General features: G+C 38.8%; 1 protein-coding gene across 3 annotated transcripts in view; it reads left to right on the top strand.

Moving 5' to 3' along the window:
- The window catches only part of FYB1 (FYN binding protein 1), a 170837-nt gene that overhangs the window by 44036 nt on the left and 103175 nt on the right, over positions 1–23626 (top strand). For 2 of the 3 annotated variants that reach the window (XM_057539905.1, XM_057539903.1), the window contains exon 2: positions 3320–3456. The exons of the other annotated variant lie outside the window; for it this stretch is intronic. The gene's annotated coding sequence lies outside the window, so the exon portion shown is untranslated. The remainder of the gene's footprint in view (positions 1–3319; positions 3457–23626) is intronic. 3 annotated transcript variants of the gene reach the window in all.

Genomic DNA, 23626 nt, shown 5'->3' with positions numbered 1-23626 from the left:
GTAACCTGACTTCCTCCATCCTCATCCATAACCCAACTCACTAATTTTCCTCCTATAGTATTTTATTTCCTTGTGTGGCACAATAGAATTGCTCAAGATGGGGAAGAAAAAGCCTGGTACTCAGGTGCACGAAGAATGAGCTAGTCACTGAGACCTTCATCATTTGTTTAGAATTGTTTTGCTGGGGAAGGGGGAGAGCCCTAAACATTTAATAAAAAACCCAGAAGCACTGAGGTGTTAGCTATGCTTCTGTGGCAGATGTAATATAAGATCCAACATCTGATTTAAGAAATCTTTGAATTATTTTATTTTATTTTATTTTTATTTTATTGCTCAGGGTTCCTTGTAATTTATGAAAAGCTTTAGGGAGTAGCTACAAAAATAATGAAAAGTAGATATTCAGATACTAACCCCATATTACATTATTGGTTCCTTTTAAAAAAAAATAGTATAAGTAATTCTTTCCAACTCTACCTTCTGTTAACATCACCTCAAGAACGATTATATGTGAAAAAAAATACGCCCCTCCTATCTTGTATTCTTTCCTCTAAATAATGGGAAAAGTACTACTGCTATATCATGTCTTGAAAGTCTTATATTAATCTGTTGGTTCAGAAAATTGGTTACATATATCCAGAGCACATGGTAAAAGAGGTTTACACCAAAAACAGTGTTTTTGCTTTTGCACTTATTGATTATAAGCTATATAACATAGAGAGGAATGGGGAGAACACAATGGAATTTTTATCTTCATTATTATGTAATTGTTATCAATAATAACAGATTATTGCCCAAATTTTCCTTTAGAAGGATTTATAAAAATAGGAAAAAATTGAGTGTTTATTATTCCATAATTATAAGATTAGCTCAAGATAAGATAGATTTGGGAAAATGTCTATACTTCCATTTATTTCAGGAACATATTATCATGTTACTAAACTGGCTTCATGGCTTTTTACTTGTTTTTATTAAATCTTCAAACCTATTCAGAACTATCAGCAAACAGAGTTACCATCCAAACCCAATAAAATATTCAATTTTTAAAATATAATCTTTCTAAATGTGTATATTTCTTCTCCCCATTTTGGAAAGCAAAACTTATGTCTACACCTCAGAGGTAGAAATTGCTAGACTCACCTTTACCTGGGATAAATGCATACAAAAATCAACTGCCCCACAAACCAGGAAGCCATCCTTGGCCTCTAATAAATTGATTCAATTCCACAATGTTTATACAGTACTTTCTGTGTGCCAGGCACCATACTAGAAGCTAGGAATCAAAGACAAAAAAGTTGCAGCCCACCCTTACAGAGCTCAAGGTCTAGAGAGAGACAGATTCCAACAACTAAAAGATAGCACAGAAGCCAAAGGAAGGCAGGCCACCTTCCCCAGTCTTTAGGGACTGAGGTCAGAAGTCGGTGATAAATCTACACTGGGCTTTGGGGCACGAGCAGGAGTTAACCAGGTGAAAGAAAAGAAAGGAGGTGCATTCCATGAAGACAGGGCACATTCTGGGTCCTGGGATTTTGTTTTGATTTTGACCTCAGGGGCAGGTTGGTGAGGAAGCAGAAACATGAGACTGATTTTTAAAAGTTAACATTTTTCAGTACAGATGAACCTATTTGCAGGGCAGAAATAGAGATGCAGACATAGAGAATGGACCTTTGGACATGGGGGGCAAGGGAAGAGTGGGACGAATTGGGAGATTAGGATTGACATATATATACACTACCATGTGTAAAATAGATAGCTAGTGGGAACCTGCTGCATAGCACAGGGAGCTCAGTTGGTGCTCTGTGATGACCTAGATGGGTGGGATGAGGGGGTGATGTGCGAGAGAGGTCCGGGGTGGGGGATATGTGTATACATATGGCTGATTCACCTTGTTGTACAGCAGAAACTAACACAACATTGTAAAGCAATTGTACTCCAATAAAAGAAAAAATAAGAGAGTGGAAAAAAAAAAAGTTGACATTTTTCTTCTTTCTCTTTCTCTCCCTCATAACCATCCAGTAAATCCAGGGATGGTAGAGTTGCTCTCTGGTGCCAGGGCCCAGCCTCCTTCCATCTCTGGCTCTGCCATCCCTAGGGTATTAATAAGCCCTAGTCATCAATAAATCTGAATGACTCAGGCCCGCACAGCATTCTGGCAGAGAAAAGCATGGTGGGCCCAGCTTAAAAGCACTATGCAGAAGCTCTTCAGATCTCTTCAGCCTTGATCCCACGGTCCAAAACTTAGTCATATGGCCACAGCTACTGTCAAGAGGGGTAGAAAATGTAGTTGTAGTTGTATGCCTGGCTAAAAAGCAGGAATTATCTTACTATAGAACAGGCGTTGGCAAACTTTCTGCAAAGGGCCAAATAGTAAATATTTTAGGCCATATACACTCCTTTCATGTATCATTGCTCTTCTTCTTCTTTGTTTTTCTTACAACTCTTTAAAAATGGGAAACCCATTCTTACCTTGAGGCTCTGCAAAACAGGCCATAGGCCAGATTGGGCACACAAGTCAAAGTTTGTCAACCCTATGGAAGAAAGGAAAATTATATAAGAAGGAAAGTAGCCATTCCTGGCATAACCTCTACAAGACTATAAACCACTCAGGGGAAGAGCCTTGTCTCATTCACCTTTCTGGCTAGCACAGTGCTGGCATATACAGTAGGTGCTTAATGTGGATGACTGATGAATGAATGAATGAATGAATGAATAGAAGGGAGATAGGGGAGGTTAATTTAATAGCCACAATTTCTTAAAATCCCATTTTGTGCCAATGGCAGTCTCTTAACATGGATTGTCATTTGAATACTCCATTTTCTCCAGAGTTTGAAGAAAAGTCTAACCAAGAACAGACAAGAGTGAATCCACTGGGCTTTCCACCCACTGCAATCCCCTTCAGTTCCTGCGGTCAAGCAGCCCACTTCACCTCCCAACTACAGATGCAATTGGGTCCCAAACATTCCACATGTTGGAGTGGACATCCCTAGTCCCAGCCCCCCATCCTTGACCTCCACGGCAGGCGGACAACCCCGGGTGTGCAAGCAGATTACAGAATCAAAGGCCTTCCAGGTTCTTCCCTTTGACAACCATGGTGGCAGCAGAAGAGCCTTGACTTGGTTTTGCTCTTTTAAATATCACATGCTTGGTCGGACTGTCAGCAGAAGCAGACTGAATAGACTCTTTTTAGTTCCCCTCTTTCTCCTCCTTCTTACTCAATATCCTGAGGGCACAATAGAACTTTTCTTGTCTAAGTCAGCCTGGTGGGGCGGGGAGAGGGGAAGAGTGGATCACTCAACCATTCCCCTGAACATCTCCCGGCCAGGGCTCAGAAAGTGCCACAGGGCTTGGATTCTACATGCCGAGCAGACACAACAGCCAAAAGTGAGGGAGCCCAGCCCCTGGTCCCAGGAAGACCTACTCAATGAGACCACCCTCCCACTTCATTCTTCAGGAGTTCAGGTAACAGCTCTATCCAGGTTTCCTTTTTTAAACCAATGTGTGATTTTTTTTTTTACAGCAGGAATAGGTACCGCCTCCAAATTCTGGCAGCACAGATTGTGCTGGCTGGAATCATTGACAGAAAAGCATGTTCTGTTGGCAAATAGCAGAAGAGGTGGGCATCAGACACCACAACTCAGCCTCACTGTAGCCAGAAGGGTGATAAGCAGATGAAAATGTGTCTGTCACTTGCTGTTTCATAACTGGATAGGGCGTCACACATGCCTGTTCCAACCTCTGGTGCTGCTGGTATTAAATGAAGTCTTGCAACAAAACCAGAGCCCCGGTCCTAATTGGGCACAGACGATTGATTTCATCTTGGCTACTGACAAGCTTGTGCTTACCTTTTGATGAAGAGGAACAAATTTCACTTTCCCCCAAAGCTTAAGGAGCTGGCAGGAAGTGGGGATTCATGTGGAATTCCTACACAGACTAGGGAAAGGGGGCTCTGCTGCCATCAACCCTGCCTTCTCAGAAGGAATCCTGGCAAAGTGGGACAAATGATGACAAAGTGCTACAAGTCATCCGAGGAAATCTATTCAGAGCAACCGGTTACCTCCAAAATTTAGTTGGAGACTTTGGCCCTCTTGTATGAATTGCTACCTCTCATGAAAAGAAAAGAAAAGGGGCCTTTCCCCGCCCCTCCCCCCTTTTAACTAAACTTACAATGAGGTAATTAAAAGAAGAGCATAGGCCTCTTACTCTGTCTCCTACCAGCTGTGTGACTTTGGGCCAGCCACTTAACCTCTCTGTGCCTCAGTTTTCTCCTCTAAAAAAATGAGGATAATAATAGTACTTACCTCACAGGGTTGTTGTGAGTATAAAACTATATATACTTATTGTGTACTAATATATAATGAGATCATTAATATTTGCCACTTTAAATATTTTGGCATTAGGGATTATTCTGTGTAGAAAAATAGATGGGTTTATGAACACAAGGCAAAATCATGGCTGTGCTTTTCTGTTCATGCTGAGAGACTGTCGGGGGGAGATTTTATGTTGATCAAAACATGCGCATTTACAAGATGGTGCACAAACTTCAGATTCTGATGCTCCAAGAAATTAATGATAAATGAGGGGCAGGAGGACGCGATTGTTCCTTCCAATAAAACCACATCTTTAAAAATGCTCCATTAAAGTTGATCATGAATTTCAAAGGAATCGCGGTGTATTCATGGGACACCCTGGAGAAGTTAGCGTTCTGTTTCAAAGAGAAATGTCTAGGAAGGACTCCATTTCTCTTGGGAAATTATTTTAAAAGTGCAAATCCATGCTGCCTGCATGTTATTTCCATCCATTTATTTAACTACCAGTGCACTTTTTTTTTTTTTTTTTTTTTTTTTTTTTTTACTTACTAGATTACCAGTTTATTATAAAAGGATACTCAGGAAGAGCCAGATAGAAGAGATACATAGAACAAGGAATGGGGAAAGGGTGCTGAGCTTCCATGCTCTCTCTGATTGAGTAAGCCCCCCCCCCCAAGATCTCCAAGTTTTCACCAACCCAGAACCTCTCTGTACCCTATCCACTTGGGCTTTTATGGAGGCTTCATTACTTAGGCATTGATTAAATCACCTACCAGTGCACTTTAAATATTTCCCAGCTCCTGCGGGAATCCAGAGGCCCCTTTCCTGGACTCGAAGTTCAGTAAAGGTGGTTTTGGGGGAAATTCTACACCCTTGAAAGTTATGGCGGCCTCATCGAGCAGTCACACCGCCACCTAGTGGCGCGAAGGCTAACTGCACGCGATTGCTTTGAAGCTTGTTCTAGCCTTACTGTGCCTTAAAAGTCATGTTTTCTTTCTACTGCTGGAATCCCATGTTAACGAGAGAGAGAGAGAGAGAGAGAGAGAGAAAGAGAGGTCAGGGGAAGTAGACAAAACCTTTCACTGGTCTGAGGCGTTAGCACGGGCTGCCTCTGGGTGAACATTTCTAAGAACAAGAATGTGGGCGAGGACCGTAGCCTACTGGCAAAGTTAAGGCTGTGGTCCCAGGGGTTGTGGCTAAGACCGTGGTTCCAGAATCAAGATCTGAGTTTGAATGGGGGGGGTGGGGTCTGCTATTCACCAGCTATGGGCCTTGGGTGAACTACTGAACTGCCCCATGCCTTGGTTTCTTTTTCTATAAAATGGGGATAACAATAACTTCTTCATGGTTTATTATGAGCTCCTAGCAAAGAAGGCAATCCATAGCATTATCTATTGTTGTGACTGTTTTTAAAAGGAAGATGCTGTAGAAGCTGATATCTCACAGGTCAGGTAGCACAGGACAGTGGACCCAATGGACGAACAAACAGGAGACCCAGATTCTGGTTCTGCCACTAAGTAGCTGTGTGACTTTGGACAGATCACTTAACCCTGTTTCCTTTCCTGTAAAATGAAGAGCTTGAATTCACTGATGTTTAAGGTTATTTTCTTTCTCAAACACTGTGAGTCTAAGGTAAGTCTTCCCATTAAAATTGGCCCACCTTTAAGGCCCATTTTGATCTTTCCTTTTACCAAAGCCCAGGGTCAAGCATGTCCCAGGCATTTATTTCTATAGTTTCTGACTGATGAGAAATAGAGATTGGAATTGTCTCTGTATCAGCCACTAAGAATAGACCAAGTACATGTTTGGGCAGGGATGAGAATCCGAAGGGAAATCCTAGAAGCTGAAGAATATTCCCCCATCAGAAGCCGGTCTGGGGTTTCTCTGATACATTTGGAGGGTTCAGAACTTGCTTTGTTTTTTTAATTTCTGCTAACTAGCCTCCTTACATGGACAGGAAACCAGCAAAACCACTGAGCTGTATAAATTCAATATATACTTTATTAGTAGTATTGCCAAGTCTGTGCCACCGATGTTGGTTCGACTAGTACCTGATCTTTCTTCCAAGAGCACGTTAAATGCCACCAAAGCTCACCTACTGCATATAACTAATTCCCCACTCTGTTGTTCCAAGCCAGGGACCATCCCAGCATGGACACCTTGCTCTAGGGTGGTAACAAATGGTGGCTCAGTAAAGATAATCATGAAACAAGACTTTCTGCCCTTCATCCTAAACCTCATCCATGCAAGTGCTTGGACATTTATAGAAATACAGAACAAAGGCATTTTGGATCTTTGTGAGGGTGGGTGTATTAATTTCTTGTGGATCCTATAACAAATTATCACAAACTAGGTGACTTACAACAACAGAAACTTATTCTCTCAGAGTTCTGGAGACCAGAGTTCTGAAATCAAGGTGTTGACAAGGCCATGCTCCCTCCAAAGGCTTTAGAGGAAAATCCATGTTTTGCCTCTTCCAACTTTTGGTGGCTGCCGGCATTCTTTGGCTTGTGGCTGCATCACTCCAAGTCTGCCTCTACCTTCACATGGCCACCTCCTCCTCTCTTGTATTCTCCTCTTATAGGGACACTTGTCATTGGATTTAGTGCCACCCAGATAATCAGGATAATCCCCTCACATGAACCTTACATCTGCAAAACCCCCTTTTTCAAATAAGGTCACGTGCACAGGTTCTGAGACATGGACATATATTTTGAGATTGCTACCATTGAACCCACTTAGTGAGCATAGAAGACAGAGGGGAAATTTAGAAAGACAAGCAGCCAACATCTGCACCCCAGTTCTATTTACCCATGCTGAATCAGGGTAGCCCCGAAAGATATCCCAGTCCTTGCCATTGAATTTCTGCAACTCTGTTAGCAGGAGTTGATCAATAAAGATGTGAGGATAAGAGCAAGAGGGATCCAGGATCCAAATGGTTTTGCATCATTTTTGTACTCAGATACACCAGGGGACTCTACACCTTCCCATTTGTACTGGCTGGGCTGGTGATTCTCCATAAAGAAATTTTTAGAGAAACAAAGCAGGATGCGTTGGGACATTTAGCATGTGCAGGTTGAAAAAATCTCCAGGGTGATTCTACCACACCCTGTGCTTCTTGCCGTCCTCTTTCCTTGTCTTCACCTCAAAGAGGACATCCAAAATACCTTTATTTACCTTATCAGTCAAAAAATAACTTTAGTCAGTGACAAGTATGCTTGTACCTCTCAAGTCATTTTTACTGGTTTTATTCATATTAGAAATTTGACATTGGTCCATTGTTACATTTTAGCCACACTTATATGTAAGTCATTTAATTTTTTCTAAAAGTTTAAAAAAATATTTTGAATCAAACAAAATTTCATCTGGACAGTAAGATGTTTACATGTAAGTTTGATCTTATTGAAATGCCATTTTCTCCTCCCTTTTGAGTCATTTTCTTTTTTGTTAAATTGAAGTATAATTGATTTACAATACTGTGTTAGTTTCAGCTGTATAGCAAAGTGATTCGGATATATATTATATATATATAAAATATATTCTTTTTTCAAATTCTTTTCCATTATAGACTATTACAAGATATTGAATATAGTTCCCTGTGCTATACAGTAAAGCCTTGTTTATTTTATACATAGCGGTGTGTACCTGTTGATCCCATACTCCTAATTTATCCCTTCTCCCCCTTTTCCCCTTTGGTAACCATAAGTTTGTTTTCTATATCTGTGAGTCTGTTTCTGTTCTGTAAATAAGTTAATTTTTATTATTTTTTAGAACATATAAGCGATATCATATGATATTTGCCTTCCTCTGTCTGACTTACTTCACTCAGTATGATAATCTCTAGGTCCATCCATGTTGCTGCAAATGGCATTATTTCATTCTTTTTTATGGCTGAGCAATATTTCATTTTATACATATATATGTATATACATATACATATATATGTATGTGTATATATATATATATATATACACATACATATATACCACATCTTCTTTATCCATTCTTCTGTTGATGGACATTTAGGTTGCTTCCACATCTTGGCTATTGTAAATGGTGCTGTAATGAACACTGGGGTGCACCACCCCCTCTCCCCCCGTCCTTGGTATCCATAAGTTTGTTCTCTACATCTGTGTCGCTATTGCTGCTTTGCAAGTAACTTCATCTGTACCATTTTTCTGGATTCCACATATAAGCGATATTATATGATATTTGTTTTTCTCTTTCTGACTTATTTCACTCTGTATAACAGTCTCTAGGTCTATTCATGTCTCTGCAAATGGCACTATTTCATTCCTTTTTATGGCTGAGTAATATTCCATTATATATATGAACCACATCTTCTTTATCCTCTCCTCTGTTGATGGACATTTAGGTTGCTTCCATGTCCTGGCTATTGTAAATAGTGCTGCAATGAACATTAGGGTGCATGTATCTTTTTGAATTATGGTTTTCTCCAGGTATATGCCCAGGAGTGGGATTGCTGGGTCATATGGTAGCTCTACTTTTAGTTTTTTGAGGAACCTCCATACTGTTCTCCATAGTGGCTGTACCAATTTACATTCCCACCAACAGTGTAGGAGGGTTCCCCTTTTTCCACATCCTCTCCAGCATTTATTGTTTGTAGATTTTTTGATGATGGCCATTCTGACTGGTGTGAGGTGATACCTCATTGTAGTTTTGATTTGCATTTCTTTAATAGTTAGCAATATTGAGCATCTTTTCATGTACCTGTTGGCCATCTGTATATCTTCTTTGGAGAAATGTCTGTTTAGGTCTTCTGCCCATTTTTTGATTGGGTTGTTTGTTTTTTTGTTATCAAGTTGCATGAGCTGTTTGTATATTTTGGAAATTAAGCCCTTGTCGGTCTACAAATATTTTATCCCAGTCCATAGGTTGTCTTTTTCTTTTGTTTATGGTTTCCTTCATTGTGCCAAAGCTTATAAGCTTGATTAGGTCCCATTTATTTAGTTTTGCTTTTATTTCTATTGCCTTGGAAGACTGACCTAAGAAAACATTGTTACAATTTATGTCAGAGAATGTTTTGCCTGTGTTCTCTTCTAGGAGTTTTATGGTGTCATGTCTTATACGTTAGTCTTTAAGCCATTTTGAATTTATTTTTGTGTATGGTTTGAGGGATTGAATCATTTTCACTTGGCTCTTGCAATCATTGTAACTTAGAAACAAAGAAAGAAAACATCTCACTGTGGGAAAATATAAGATCAATTTTTTCACATCAGTTCACATCCATCTTCAACCTCACTTGGGTAATAAACTTTAAGCTGCAGCCAGGTGAGCAATCAACACCATCCCCAGGGGACAGTGAATGAACCAGAATGGTGCCCCAGGTCCCTGAACTGACAATTGGACGACTCATTTTACGGACTCTAGGGGCAGCTGTCTGCTGGAAAGAGACACTAATACAGTCACCTGCCTAAAACCCCACCCCCACACCAAGACACCCTTAGATCAAACATCAAAAAAAGCAATCAGCATTGTTTGTCTTCTCTTAGCTGTTTCCCCTTTCCAGGTTGCCTGTGATGTTGCAAAGTCAATCAAGATGTTCTGGACAGAGCCATACACCCACTACACCTTGTTCTGTCTCCTTGTTCATCTCATCCTATGAGTAGAACAAAGGTTAACACATCACCTGCCATAATTAGGGATTCTTGTACAGAAGGTAAATTACGAGAGTTTGGTGGAATATTTTTTGTATCAGAAAAGGAAACTAAAAAAGTTTTGTATGTGAGCTGAGAATTTAAACTCCAAATACTAACTACACAAGAAAGAAAGAGATCCACCAGAGGGCAGACAGCAGAAGCAAGAACAACTACAATCCTGAAGCCTGTGGGACAAAAACCACATTCACAGAAAGACAGACAAGATGAAAAGTCAGAGGGCAATGTACCAGATGAAGGAACAAGAAAAAAACCCAGAAAAACAACTAAATGAAGTGGAGATAGATAGGCAACCTTCCAGAAAAAAAAATCAGAATAATGATAGTGAAGATGATCCAGGACCTGGGAAAAAGAATGGAGGTGAAGATCGAGAAGGTGAAAAAATGTTTAACAAAAAGACCTAGAAGAATTAAAGAACAAACAAACAGAGATGAACAATACAATAACTGAAATGAAAACTACACTAGAAGGAATCAGTAGCAGAATAACTGAGGCAGAAGAACGGTTAAGTGACTTGTAAGACAGAATGGTGGAATTCACTGCTGTGGAACAGAATAAAGAAAAAAGAATGAGAGGAAATGAAGACAGCCTAAGAGACCTCTGGGACAACACTCAATGCAACAACATTCGCATTATAGGGGTCCCAGAAGGAGAAGAGAGAGAGAAAGGACCAGAGAAAATATTTGAAGAGATTATAGTCAAAAACTTCTCTAACATGGGAAAGGAAATAGCCACCCAAGTCCAGGAAGCGCAGAGAGTCCCATACAGGATAAACCCAAGGAGAAACACACCGAGACACATAGTAATCAAATTGGCAAAAATTAAAGACAAAGAAAAATCATTGAAAGCAACAAGGGAAAAATGACAAATAGCATACAAGGGAACTCCCATAAGGTTAACAGCTGATTTCTCAGCAGAAACTCTACAAGCCAGAAGGGAGTGGCAGGATATACTTAAAGTGATGAAAGGGAAAAACCTACAACCAAGATTACTCTACCCAGCAAGGATCTCATTCAGATGTGATAGAGAAATCAAAACCTTTAAAGACAAGCAAAAGCTAAGAGAATTCAGCACCACCAAAATAGCTCTACAACAAATGCTAAAGGAACTTCTCTAAGTGGGAAACACAAGAGAAGAAAAGGACCTACAAAAACAAACCCAAAACAATTAAGAAAATGGTCATAGGAACATACATATCGATAATTACCTTAAATGTGAATGGATTAAATGCTCCAACCAAAAGACACAGGCTTGCTGAATGGATACAAGAACAAGACCCATATATATGCTGTCTACAAGAGGCTCACTTCAGACCTAGGGACACATACAGACTGAAAGTGAGGGGATGGAAAAAGATATTCCATGCAAATGGAAATCAAAAGAAAGCTGGAGTAGCTATACTCATGTAAGATAAAACAGACTTTAAAAGAAAGAATGTTACAAGAGACAAGGAAGGACACTACATAATGATCAAGGGATCAATCCAAGAAGAAGATATAACAATTATAAATATATATGTACCCAACATAGGAGCATCTCAATACATAAGGCAACTGCTAACAGCTGTAAAAGAGGAAATCGACAGTAATACAACAATAGTGGGGGACTTTAACACCTCACTTACACCAATGGACAGATCATCCAAAATGAAAATAAATAAGGAAACAGAAGCTTTAAATGACACAATAGACCAGATAGACTTAATTGATTTTTATAGGACATTCCATCCAAAAACAGCAGAAAACACTTTCTTTTAAAGTGCGCATGGAACATTCTGCAGGATAGATCACATCTTGGGTCACAAATCAAGTCTCAGTAAATTTAAGAAAATTGAAATCATATCAAGCATCTTTTCTGACCACAATGATATGAGATTAGAAATGAATTACAGGAGGAAAACCGTAAAAAACACAAACACATGGAGGCTAAACATTACGTTACTAAATAACCAAGAGATCACTGAAGAAATCAAAGAGGAAATAAAAAAATACCTAGAGAAAAATGACAATGAAAACACGACAATCCAAAACTGTTGGAATGCAGCAAAAGCAGTTCTAAGAGGGAAGTTTAGAGCTATACAAGCTTACCTCAAGAAACAAGAAAAATCTCAAAGAAATATTCTAACCTTACACCTAAAGGAACTAGAGAAAGAAGAACAAACAAACCCCAAAGTTAGCAGAAGGAAAGAAATCATAAAGATCAGAGCAGAAATAAATGAAATAGAAACAAAGAAAACAATAGCAAATATCATAAAACTAAAGGTTGGTTCTTTGAGAAGATAAACAAAATTAATAAACCATTAGCCAGACTCATCAAGAAAAAGAGGGAGAGGACTCAGATCAATAAAATTAGAGATGAAAAAGGAGAAGTTACAACAGACACCACAGAAATACAAAGCATCCTAAGAGACTACTACAAGCAACTTTATGCCAATAAAATGGACAACCTGGAAGAAATGGACAAATTCGTAGAAAGGTATAACCTTCCAAAACTGAAGCAGGAAGAAACAGAAAATATGAACAGACCAATCACAAGTAATGAAATTGAAAGTGTGATTAAAAATCTTCCAACAGACAAAAATCCAGGACCAGATGGCTTCACAGGTGAATTCTATCAAACATTTAGAGAAGAGCTAACACCCATCCTTCTCAAACTCTTCCAAAAAATTGCAGAGGAAGGAACACTTCCAAACTCATTCTATGAGGCCACCATCACCCTGATACCAAAACCAGACAAAGATACTACAAAAAAAGAAAATTACAGACCAATATCACTGATGAATATAAATGCAAAAATCTTCAACAAAATACTAGCAAACAGAATCCGACAACACATTAAAAGGATCATGCACCATGATCAAGTGGGATTTATCCCAGGGATGCAATGATTCTTCAATATACGCAAATCAATGTGATACATCATATTAGCAAATTGAAGAATAAAAACCATATGATCACCTCAATAGATGCAGAAAAAGCTTTTGACAAAATTCAGCACCCATTTATGATAAAAACTCTCCAGAAAGTGGGCATAGAGGGAAGCTACCTCAACATGAGAAAGGCCATATATGACAAACCCACAGCAAACATCATTCTCAATGGTGAAAATCTGAAAGCATTTCCTCTAAGATCAGGAACAAGACAAGGATGTCCACTCTCACCGCTATTATTCAAAATAGTTTTGGAAGTCCTAGCCGTGACAATCAGTGAAGAAAAAGGAATAAAAGTAATACAAATTGGAAAAGAAGAAGTAAAACTGTCACTGTTTTCAGTTGACAGGATACTATACATAGAGAATCCTAAAGATGCCACCAGAGAACTACTAGAGCTAATCAATGAATTTGGTAAAGTTGCAGGATACAAAATTAATGCACAGTTATCTCTTGCATTCCTATACACTAATGATGAAAAATCTGAAAGAGAAATTAAGGAAACACTTCCATTTACCATTGCAACAAAAAGAATAAAATACCTAGGAATAAACCTACCGAGGGAGACAAAAAACCTGTATGCAGAAAACTGTAAGACACTGATGAAAGAAATTAAAGGTGATACCAACAGATGGAGAGATATACCATGTTCTTGGATTGGAAGAATCAATATTGTGAAAATGACTATACTACCCAAAGCAATCTACAGATTCAATGCAATCCCTATCAAATTACCAATGGCATTTTTTACAGAACTAGAACAAAAAAGTCTTAAAATTTGTATGGAGACACAAAAGACCCCGAATAGCCAAAGCAGTCTTGAGGGAAAAAAATGTAGCTGGAGGAATCAGACTCCCTGACTTCAGGCTCTACTACAAAGCTACAGTAATCAAGACAATATGGTACTGGCACAAAAACAGAAACATAGATCAATGGAACAAGATAGAAAGCCCAGAGGTAAACCCACACACCTATGGTCAACTAATCTATGATAAAGGAGGCAAGGACATACAATGGAGAAAAGACAGTCTCTTCAATAAGTGGTGCTGGGAAAACTGGACAGCTACATGTAAAAGAATGAAATTAGAACACTCCCTAACACCATACACAAAAATAAACTCAAAATGGATTAGAGACCTCAACGTAAGACCGGACACTATAAAACTCTTAGAGGAAAACATAGGAAGAACACTCTGATATAAATCACAGAAAGATCTTTTTTGATCCCCCTCCTAGAGTAATGGAAATAAAAACAAAAATAAACAAATGGGACCTAAAGAAACTTCAAAGCTTTTGCACAGCAAAGGAAACCATAAACAAGACGAAAAGACAACCCTCAGAATGGGGGAAAATATTTGCAAACGAATCAACAGACAAAGGATTAATCTCCAAAATATATAAATAGCTCATGCAGCTCAATATTAAAAGAACAACCCAATCCAAAAATGGGCAGAAGACCTAAATAGACATTTCTCCAAAGAAGACATACAGATGGCCAAGAAGCACATGAAAAACTGCTCAACATCACTAATTATTAGAGAAATGCAAATCAAAACTACAATGAGGTATCACCTCACACCAGTTAGAATGGGCTTCATCAGAAAATCTACAAACAACAAATGCTGGAGAGGGTGTGGAGAAAAGGGAACCCACTTGCACTGTTGGTGGGAATGTAAACTGATATAGCCACTATGGAGAACAGTATGGAGGTTCCTTAAAAAACTAAAAGTAGAATTACCATATGATCCAGCAATCCCACTACTGGGCATATACCCAGAGAAAAACACAATTCAAAAAGACACATGCACCCCAATGTTCATTGCAGCACTATCTACAATAGCCAGGTCATGGAAGCAACCTAAATGCCCATCGACAGATGAATGGATAAAGAAGATGTGGTACATATATACAATGAAATATTACTCAGCCATAAAAAGGAACGAAATTGGCTCATTTGTTGAGACGTAGATGGATCTAGAGACTGTCATACCAAGTGAAGTTAAGTCAGAAAGAGAAAAACAAATATCGTATATTAACGCATATATGTGGAGCCTAGAAAAATGGTACAGATGAAACGGTTTGCAGGGCAGAAATTGAGACACAGATGTAGAGAACAAATGTATGGACACCAAGGGGGGAAAGCGGCGGTGGTGGTGGCGGGGGGGTGGTGTGATGAATTGGGCGATTGGGATTGACATGTATACACTGATGTGTATAAAATTGATGACTAATAAGAATCTGCCATACAAAAAAAAAAAAAATAGAACAAACCTATTTATTAAAAAAAAAAAGAAAGAAAGAAGGTCATGATCCTATGATATATTCAGCAAAACACAGGACTTATCAGAAACTCTGGCTTTAGATCTCCTTTCTACCATGTGCTTGAACTCCGTTTACCTTTCTGTAACAATAAGAATTTACCAGGCTGTTGGAACATCAAAAGAGATATTATATATGGAATTTTGTTTTTAAATGTGATTACTAGTTCTAATAATAGAGTTAGTAATGGGTGTAAAATACCAAACTCCAGAATGTTTTTTGCCAGATGTACGAGTGTTCATAGAAAAATATTGAGATCATTTATAGCCTGGAATAAGCGATCTTAGTAAAGCACAGACTTTAATCTAGATAGTGGCAAAGTGCCACATACTAGAACTAGCACATAAGCAAGGAATCACCAGTACCCTCAGGAGGGAATGATGGAATGCATGAATGAGAGGGTATGTGAAAACCCAGAGCAGCTGAAGTCATGTAGCACCTTGGAAAATTGAGGGCGCCTGGGAAAAGAGGGTGGCTAGGTGTTAGGAGCAGGATATACACCATGGAAAGGTTGACATTGAGAACATCACAGTTTTAATGAGAAAAGGTGCAACTGACAGTAAAGAGCCCCATGATGACAAAGGTGAGAGAAACTGCTCATTTCCTGGCAAAGTCTTGCTGCTGTGACTTAGAGGAGAGAAAAAGTGAGGTCAGAACTGTGAGGTGATTATATTATTTAATCCTGATTACAAAATACTGAATGCATTTTCTTCCAAGTTCAAAAGGAGAACAAATAGAATAAAAATAAGTTGAGAGGTGTGGGGGAAGGATTCCACATATTCTGTAGACTGAGGTTTCAAATATCAACCATCTCTGTGTGTGGAATCTTCCATAGTCCTCCTTTTCTTTTTTTCTAAATAAATTTATTTATTTATTTATTTATTTATTTATTTTTGGCCGTGTTGGGTCTTCTTTGCTGTGCACAGTCTTTCTCTAGTTGGGGCGAGCGGGGGCTACTCTTTGTTGTGGTGAGCGGGCTTCTCATTGTCGTGGCTTCTCTTGTTGCGGAGCACAGGCTCTATGTGTGTGGGCTTCAGTAGTTGTGGCACAGGCTGAGCACAGGCTCTGTAGTTGTGGTGCACGGGCTTAGTTGCTCCGTGGCATGTGGGATCTTCCCCGGCAAGGGCTCGAACCCGGGTCCCCTGCACTGGTAGGCGGATTCTTAACCACTGCGCCACCAGGCCTCCATTTCTTATATCTAGTTTTTATTTTCCTCAAATCACATTCTGGCTCCCTCGCTGACGAGCTGCTGCCCCCTGTCTTTTTTTTTTTTTTTTATTCAAACAGAAAGTCACAAAAATTATAATCATCCTCATCAGTTCACTCAGTCCCATGTAATTACTTTTTTTTTCATCTTGATCTTTTGTTAGTGCCGCCCCCTGTCTTGATGGGCTTGTTGAAATCTTACTCTTCTAAGCAGTTTTCTTCACACAGAACTTTTCACACGCTGGGAAGGAAGTGTCTAGAAAACCCCACAGATGGCCTCCTCTCCCCACCCCCACACTTTCAGTTTCTAACTTCTTGTCAACTGCAGAAAGGAACTCAAATCCCAGGCTGGGTGTCAAGGTGTCTTTACGTGTGTTGAGAGGGATCTGGGGGCTGAGAATAAAAGACAGCAGGACATTTCTATCTTATTTTTCCTATGCCAAGGAGTATCTTTCTCAGCCATCAAGAATGTTTTATTTCAAATTTCATATGTTTTTAGAAAAGTGAGTTTTCTTTTGCTGTTTTATACTCCTTTTATATGAAAATAGAATAACCATTAGAAATAGTAGACAAAAATAAGATGTCTTTGAGGTGACAGAGTTGGAGGTACAGGTAAAATGAAAGGACTTATATTGTATTATGATGTGGACATTAAATATTATCCTAATATCCAAATAAGCCCCTAGGAAGAGATCTATGAAAATACTTCAATTATCTACAAGTTCATTAGACAAAATGTAAATTCCTCCGAGCTTATCCTCTGATTTGGTATAGTTTATGCAGGCTAAGTGAATTATATCATAAGCAAATGTAAGATAAATTTGCTATAAAAACGATATAAAATGGAATAACAAAAACACATGGCGTCAGGACTGTTTGTTGTTCTATATTATCTACATCCTACCGCCACTCCATTAACATCAAGAAGTCAAAAACTTACAGCAGAACAAATTTCAGAAATACATAGAAAGTCATAGGTAATTTCCTCATCCATTAATGGTTAAGCCATCAGAGACCATGCCAAAGTCAAAACTGTATTTGTGCAGGAGCTATTTGGTCAGATGACCAGGAAGAGGTTTGAAGATTCTAATTTGTAGAATGATGGTGATTTTCAAGCCTGTCTTTAAAGACAAAGGGTATCCAAAAGCCTAACTGATCAATATACCTGGAGAGTTCAAGGTGCCACAGCATTTGGGAGGCGGGTCTTTACTGGTTAAGCTTTTCCAGTTGCTGTGTGACCTGGCTTCCTCTACTTCAATTCACCCTAGAAGAGAGAACCCAGTAGGAACCAGGAAAGAGTGCAGAGCAGCAAGTGCCTGAGATCCCACAAGAGGGAATGATGATACACAGTGACATCTGCAGAGGTTTTCTGCTAAGATGCCCAGGCCAGCCTCCTGAGGAAAAAGGGTCACATTGACCTGCGTCAAGGGAAGCCATGCACACACAGCTCCCGGAGAGACCCCACTCATGCCAGGTGTTTTCTTCCTACTGTATTTCACCTCACAACGCGAGGCTGGTGTGGTCTGCAGTTCCCTCTCCACCTTCACAAGTCACTGACAAAAATGTAAGGGCTTGTCACAGTCGGGGCTGCCACCACTTCTCCCACTGCCAGCTCCTCCTCCCTATGCTTTGCCCAGCCTGCAGCAGTCCACTCCCACCCCAAGAACTCAATATGTGGTGAGAAGCACCTTCCCACATCCTGTTGAAGAGGGGCCTGATGCTCCCTTCAGTGTCAGAGGCTCAGCCAACTGGAATCCATCACAGCCCATTTGCCATGAAGTAAACATTCCGTTAAGCAAGGAGCTCTCGAGAATAGATTCATGACTGGGTTCAACGCTCCTTAAGAGGCTAAGGAAATCCTTTTTCCTACTTTCATCTGTGTGATCAGTCATGAAGAAATTTGAGTAAATTCAGCCTGTCAGCCATATGTTTAATAGCAATTATGGAAAGAAATGTGCAGGCATTATGGGAGTGCTTGTTTGGGTACGGGGTGGCAGAGGGGGGTTGTTTTCGAGGAATAAAATAAAACCAGGTCCCTGCTTTTACATCTCCTTAAGAAAACAGAGTACACACATTAAATACATAAATTATGATTCATTAAGTACCTAAATATTTAGACAGTGTTAACAGGGATGAAAAAAAGATTACTGCTGTTTCAGTGTCTAGAGTGGAGCTTGCCATCTACTCTCTTGTGAAGCATTGTCATAAGTACTGTGTTTTCAACCATTAACTCTGTCTTGACAACCAAAAGCAATTAAAGTCGTTTTATTACATAATTTCTAACAATAGAAGGTCTAAGAAAATTTATTTTCAGACTAAAATAATCCACCCCCCCAAAAAAGATCCCTTTTCCAAGTTTACTGGGTATAGCAGATCAAGTCACTTTGAAGAGAAAAGACAACTTATCACTGTGTGTGTGTGTGTGTGTGTGTGTGTGTGTGTGTGTTGGGAAGTTGGGGAGGGCTTGGTCATGAGGAATATATCTGTTGTTTTATTTTCTTTAATCTAGGCAATATAAATCCATGGTGCTAAATACTACTATTGCTCTATGAAAGTTTGAACTGCTTGAGTCTATTCCAAATTTTCACCAGCCTGCTTCCTACCTCAAGGATGGTAAATTTATCTGGCTTACAGAAGAACTATCTTTTCTGTCTTTTTGCTATACCTCTGGTCAATCCTGGGCTGAGTGGATCCTAAATTTGAATAACATGAGCCATCACCTCAGCAGAAGCTGTGTTCTCCCATGCAGCACACCACCCTCACCTGCCTTCTTTCCTCTTCCACCTGTGCTGAGCAGGACTAGGACGGGCTTCCTGGAACATTTTCCCACTACATATGCATCTCCTTGCAGCCTGATGCCACTGATGCCCCTCTATCTGGGGTTCTGTTCTGGACAATGGTGGCGGTGGTAGGAACTAATTTTGTTCCTTGAGAAGCACTAGCAATTCAGACCAAATAAATCATGAGTATTGACATGTTATCTCAACATAGTAATAAAAAAACAGAAAACCTACACATGGTAAAATTGATCAATGATGAAAGAAAGAAAGAAGAAGGAGAGTCAGAGAGATAGAGGGAGAAAGAGACCAGTTTGGATAAACTATTGTTATTTACCAACTCCCTCATGATTAAAAGCATTAGATGCAATCAAGTGAAATCATTTTCTTCTCTTATTCCTTGGGCTCTATTTAGGAAAGAATAACAGCATCCATAAGAGTGGTTCATTCTCCTCATGCTTTAATTACAAAAGTGACACTAACACATATTAAGGAGGTAAAATTAGGCTCAAAGTTATTTTAAATTCATTAGTTACCCACGATTCATGGGTGTTTTATTTCTTTTGTGCTTTACAAATGAAACTTTACAAAGATGAGACTTTCAAAGACAAGGAACTTTGAAAACAATCTAGTGATAGTCTTTTGTATTATTAGTTTCTCTACAGTTATTTGTAGGTTTTAGAGTGTATTACATTATAAAAATTAAAAGCAGAATTTCTGGTAAGATATTTCCAATTATTCAGGAGCAAGAGGATTAGCTCAGGGATTCTCAATCTCAGCACTATTTCGACTGATAATTCTTAGTTTTGGGGTCTGTCCTGGGCGTTGTAGGATGTTTAGCAGCAGCCCTGGCCTCTATTCACCAGTTGTCAAGAGCACTTTCTCAGTCGGCCATTTCAATCAAAGATGTCTCCAGACATTGCCAAAATTGTCCCCATTTGAGAACCTCTGGATTAACCTAATGCCCAGGATATATTTAAAACCAAACAAAATCCAGTTACCAATGTTATTAATTTTCCATATGAAAATATGTAGATGAACTAGCTGCAAAAGAAAACATTTTCTTGATGTGTAGTTTCTTGATGTCTGTCCTAAATGCCATCTCAGCCTTTGGTTAAGTATGTACTTGATTTATTGCCTTTATGTAAGTTGCTGAAAGCAAAAAAGATTTTCTGGAATCTGGAGTTGTTAACTAGAAGTACAGAGGATATAGCTAAAGCATTTTTGCATCTTCCCAGGGACTGTGAAAAGCATGTTAAGTTTATGTTAGTGAAGGTATATAATTCTGAGGAAGGAGAAAATATGGGGGCTAAAGGAAATTCATTTCTGTCAAGAGCATCTCTACAATTACACCTGTATAATTATAGAGCAATTATAGAGTAGTTTTGGCTAAACATCGTTCAGACGTTCTCCGACTTAAAATGGTTCGATTTAGGATTTTTCAACGTTATAATGACGCAATATGCATCTAGGAAAAACCGAACTTCGAATTTTGAATTTTGATCTCTTCCCAGGCTAGCAACATGTGGTACGATACTCTCTTGTGATGCTCACAGCTTCCAGTCAGCTGTGCAATCATGAGGGTAAACAACCCATGCACTTGCAGCCATTCCATACACATACAACCATCCTGTTTTACTTTCAGTACAGTATTCAATAAATTACCTGAGGTATTCAACACTTTATTATAAAATAGGCTTTGTGTTAGATGATTTTGCCCAACTATAGGCTAATGTAAGTGTTCTGAGCACGTTTAAGGTAGGCTGGGCTAAGCTATGATGCTTGGTAGGTGAGGTGTATAAAATGCATTTTCTATTTAGGATATTTTCAACTTACAATGGGTTTATCTGGATGTAACTATCATAAATGGAGAAAGATCTGCACAAACTCATTAACAGCTGAAATTAATAACAATTTGCTTCAAATAAATTTGGAAAATAAATTTCAAGTAAATTTCAAAATAAAATGTTTGTTTTACTTAAATATCTTAAACTCTGAGATCTCCTAGATTGTGAAATGCCTCTTCTTAAGGATAAACAGAAGCCAGATCTTTAAATCATTAAAACTTACAGAGGTCCTGCAAATTAATGTAAGGGGTTAGTAAGGGAGAAACTGGATGTAAATTATGTGAGAACTCTCTGTACTATCTTCTGAATTCTTCTGTAAATCTAAAACTGTTGTAAAAAATAAAGAAATTAAGTCTATTTTTTAAGAGATGGTGCAAATAATATGCACTGATATGGATCCAATTATCAAGGGGGAAAAAGGAGAATTAATATTGAAAATATTTAACAACTGGAATTGCACAGGCACCAAGCAATCAGAGTGGCTGCTGATAACACATCCAGCTGAGCTGGTGTGTAGTAACTTAGTATCAGTTCAGGATAAAAGCAAGGTGCAAAGCAGGGGTTTCCATTTGTGCAAAAAGTGGGGACAGAAAGGATGTGCATGTGTGTTTATTTTTATATATTTGTATATGCACAGTTAGAAATATACATAACAAGCTGATAACAGTGGTTGACTAACTCTAGAGAGGAACTGGGTAAGTTCACCATGTAACTTATTGTTTAAAGCAGGTCAATTTTGAGAGTAAAAGGGAGCATTATTAATAATTATTCCAGAACAATAGGCATGAACTTGTACTGTACTGATAAGTCAGTATTTATGATCCCCATAGAACTGGGGCATGAGGGCTTGGAGGGTCAGGGTTTAGAGCAGGCTTACTTTTCCCTCTTTCATAAAATACATTGCTCTTACCCTCTTTTAAACTTTTTTAAAGTAAAAAGAGCCCTAGAAAATGGAATGAAATGAGAATGAGAGAATGTCAAACAATTTTTAATCATTTTTGCCTTTCTATCATTATCATAAAGAAAGAAATCTAGCTATTATTGTTAAGATTAAGGGCGAATCTGGGTGTTGAAAATTTTATCTGATAAACTTATTAAGATTTGTAACAACTAAAAACCTCTAAAGCTAAGCAGTCAGTATAAGAGATTAAATAGTTGTAGAGTTCAGCCTATTGATTTACGAGACATGTTAGTAAATTCAGATGCTGTTATTGTTTCTTCAGTGTGTCCCACGTAGGAACCTGTGGCTCTTTCTTTCCCTGTCTTTCAACATACAGTTGAAAGTTTCAGAGTGGGGGGGAAACCAAACTCAAACATCATAAACTCTAAGATGTTATCCAGCAGTATGTTTGTTTCAGTCATATTAATTTAAAATTAAGATGTAACATTAATGACTGTAACTTCAGAATTTGGTCACCTGGAGAAGTGATGTTATGTGACTAGTGAATTCGAAAAAAAAAATCATGATGGCAGACAATCTTTGGATGTATATTACATGCAATTCTTGATCTAAGAACTTTACATGCATTAACTCATTTAATCCTAATTAAAAAACAAAACCCGGTGAGAAATAGGTACTCATTATTCTCATTTTATAGGTAAAGAAAACTGAGTTTCAGAGAGGTTAAGTAATTTGCTTGATCACACAGCTAGTGAGTAGCAAAGTCAAGGCTGGAACCCAAGTCAATGATTTCAGAGACGTTGCTATTAACCATGATACTGCACTGCCTCCTGGTTTTGAGTTGGCATCTGGGACTTAAATTCCAAATCAACCACTTCCATATTTTCTAAACTAAAAGCAGGGTGTGCAGTTTGACAATGTGTTCGTGTGTCTCATGGATTTCCCCCCATGAAATCCAAGTTGTGAAGTTGCTGTGACTAAATAGGATATCACTTAAATCCTTTAGTTTCTGTTTTGTCACCAATGCAGTGAGAGAGGTGGAATAGATAATTTCTAAGTCTTCACTTTCTTTATAAAAATAGGAAACCCTCCCAGGTTCCAGGCATTCTTTAAAGTGCCTTACAGATATTGATTTCTTTTAAAGCCCTATGACACGACTTTATTATTCCCTTAATAGAGGTGAGCAAACTGAGGCCCAGGGAGCTTATGTATCTCACCTTACAGTAAATAGCTGATCAGACTCAAAACCTGGCTCCCTAGTCGATGCTCTTAACCACTCTACTCTGCAGCCTCTTATCATTCTGGACTAAATTGTAGATCTAGAATATAAATTACAAAATATAGAGTGCGTCTAGAATAAAAGATTCTTCCCTAGAGACAGACTTTCTTCCAAGTGGGGAGCAAATTTTTGTATTGATATTTTTTTATGCATCTTGTGTTAAGGTTTAAAGTCCTCTGCAGCTATGATCTCCCAGGAGGCACAGGGTAGGACCCATCTTCACCTGTTCCCTCTGCCAGCACCCAAACTCTCCCTGGTTCTGCTGCCTTCCTGCCTATTACCTCCGGGGATTACTTGAGGATTTGAGAAAATCATGGGGATTTAAAAAAATGGTCAAGGGAGGCAAGGTAGAAAATAAGATATTTTCAGCAACTTGGATACAGGGT

Source organism: Balaenoptera acutorostrata, chromosome 2 (assembly GCF_949987535.1).
Source record: "Balaenoptera acutorostrata chromosome 2, mBalAcu1.1, whole genome shotgun sequence".
Lineage (NCBI taxonomy): Eukaryota > Metazoa > Chordata > Mammalia > Artiodactyla > Balaenopteridae > Balaenoptera > Balaenoptera acutorostrata.
This window is presented reverse-complemented; position numbering and strand designations above follow the sequence as displayed.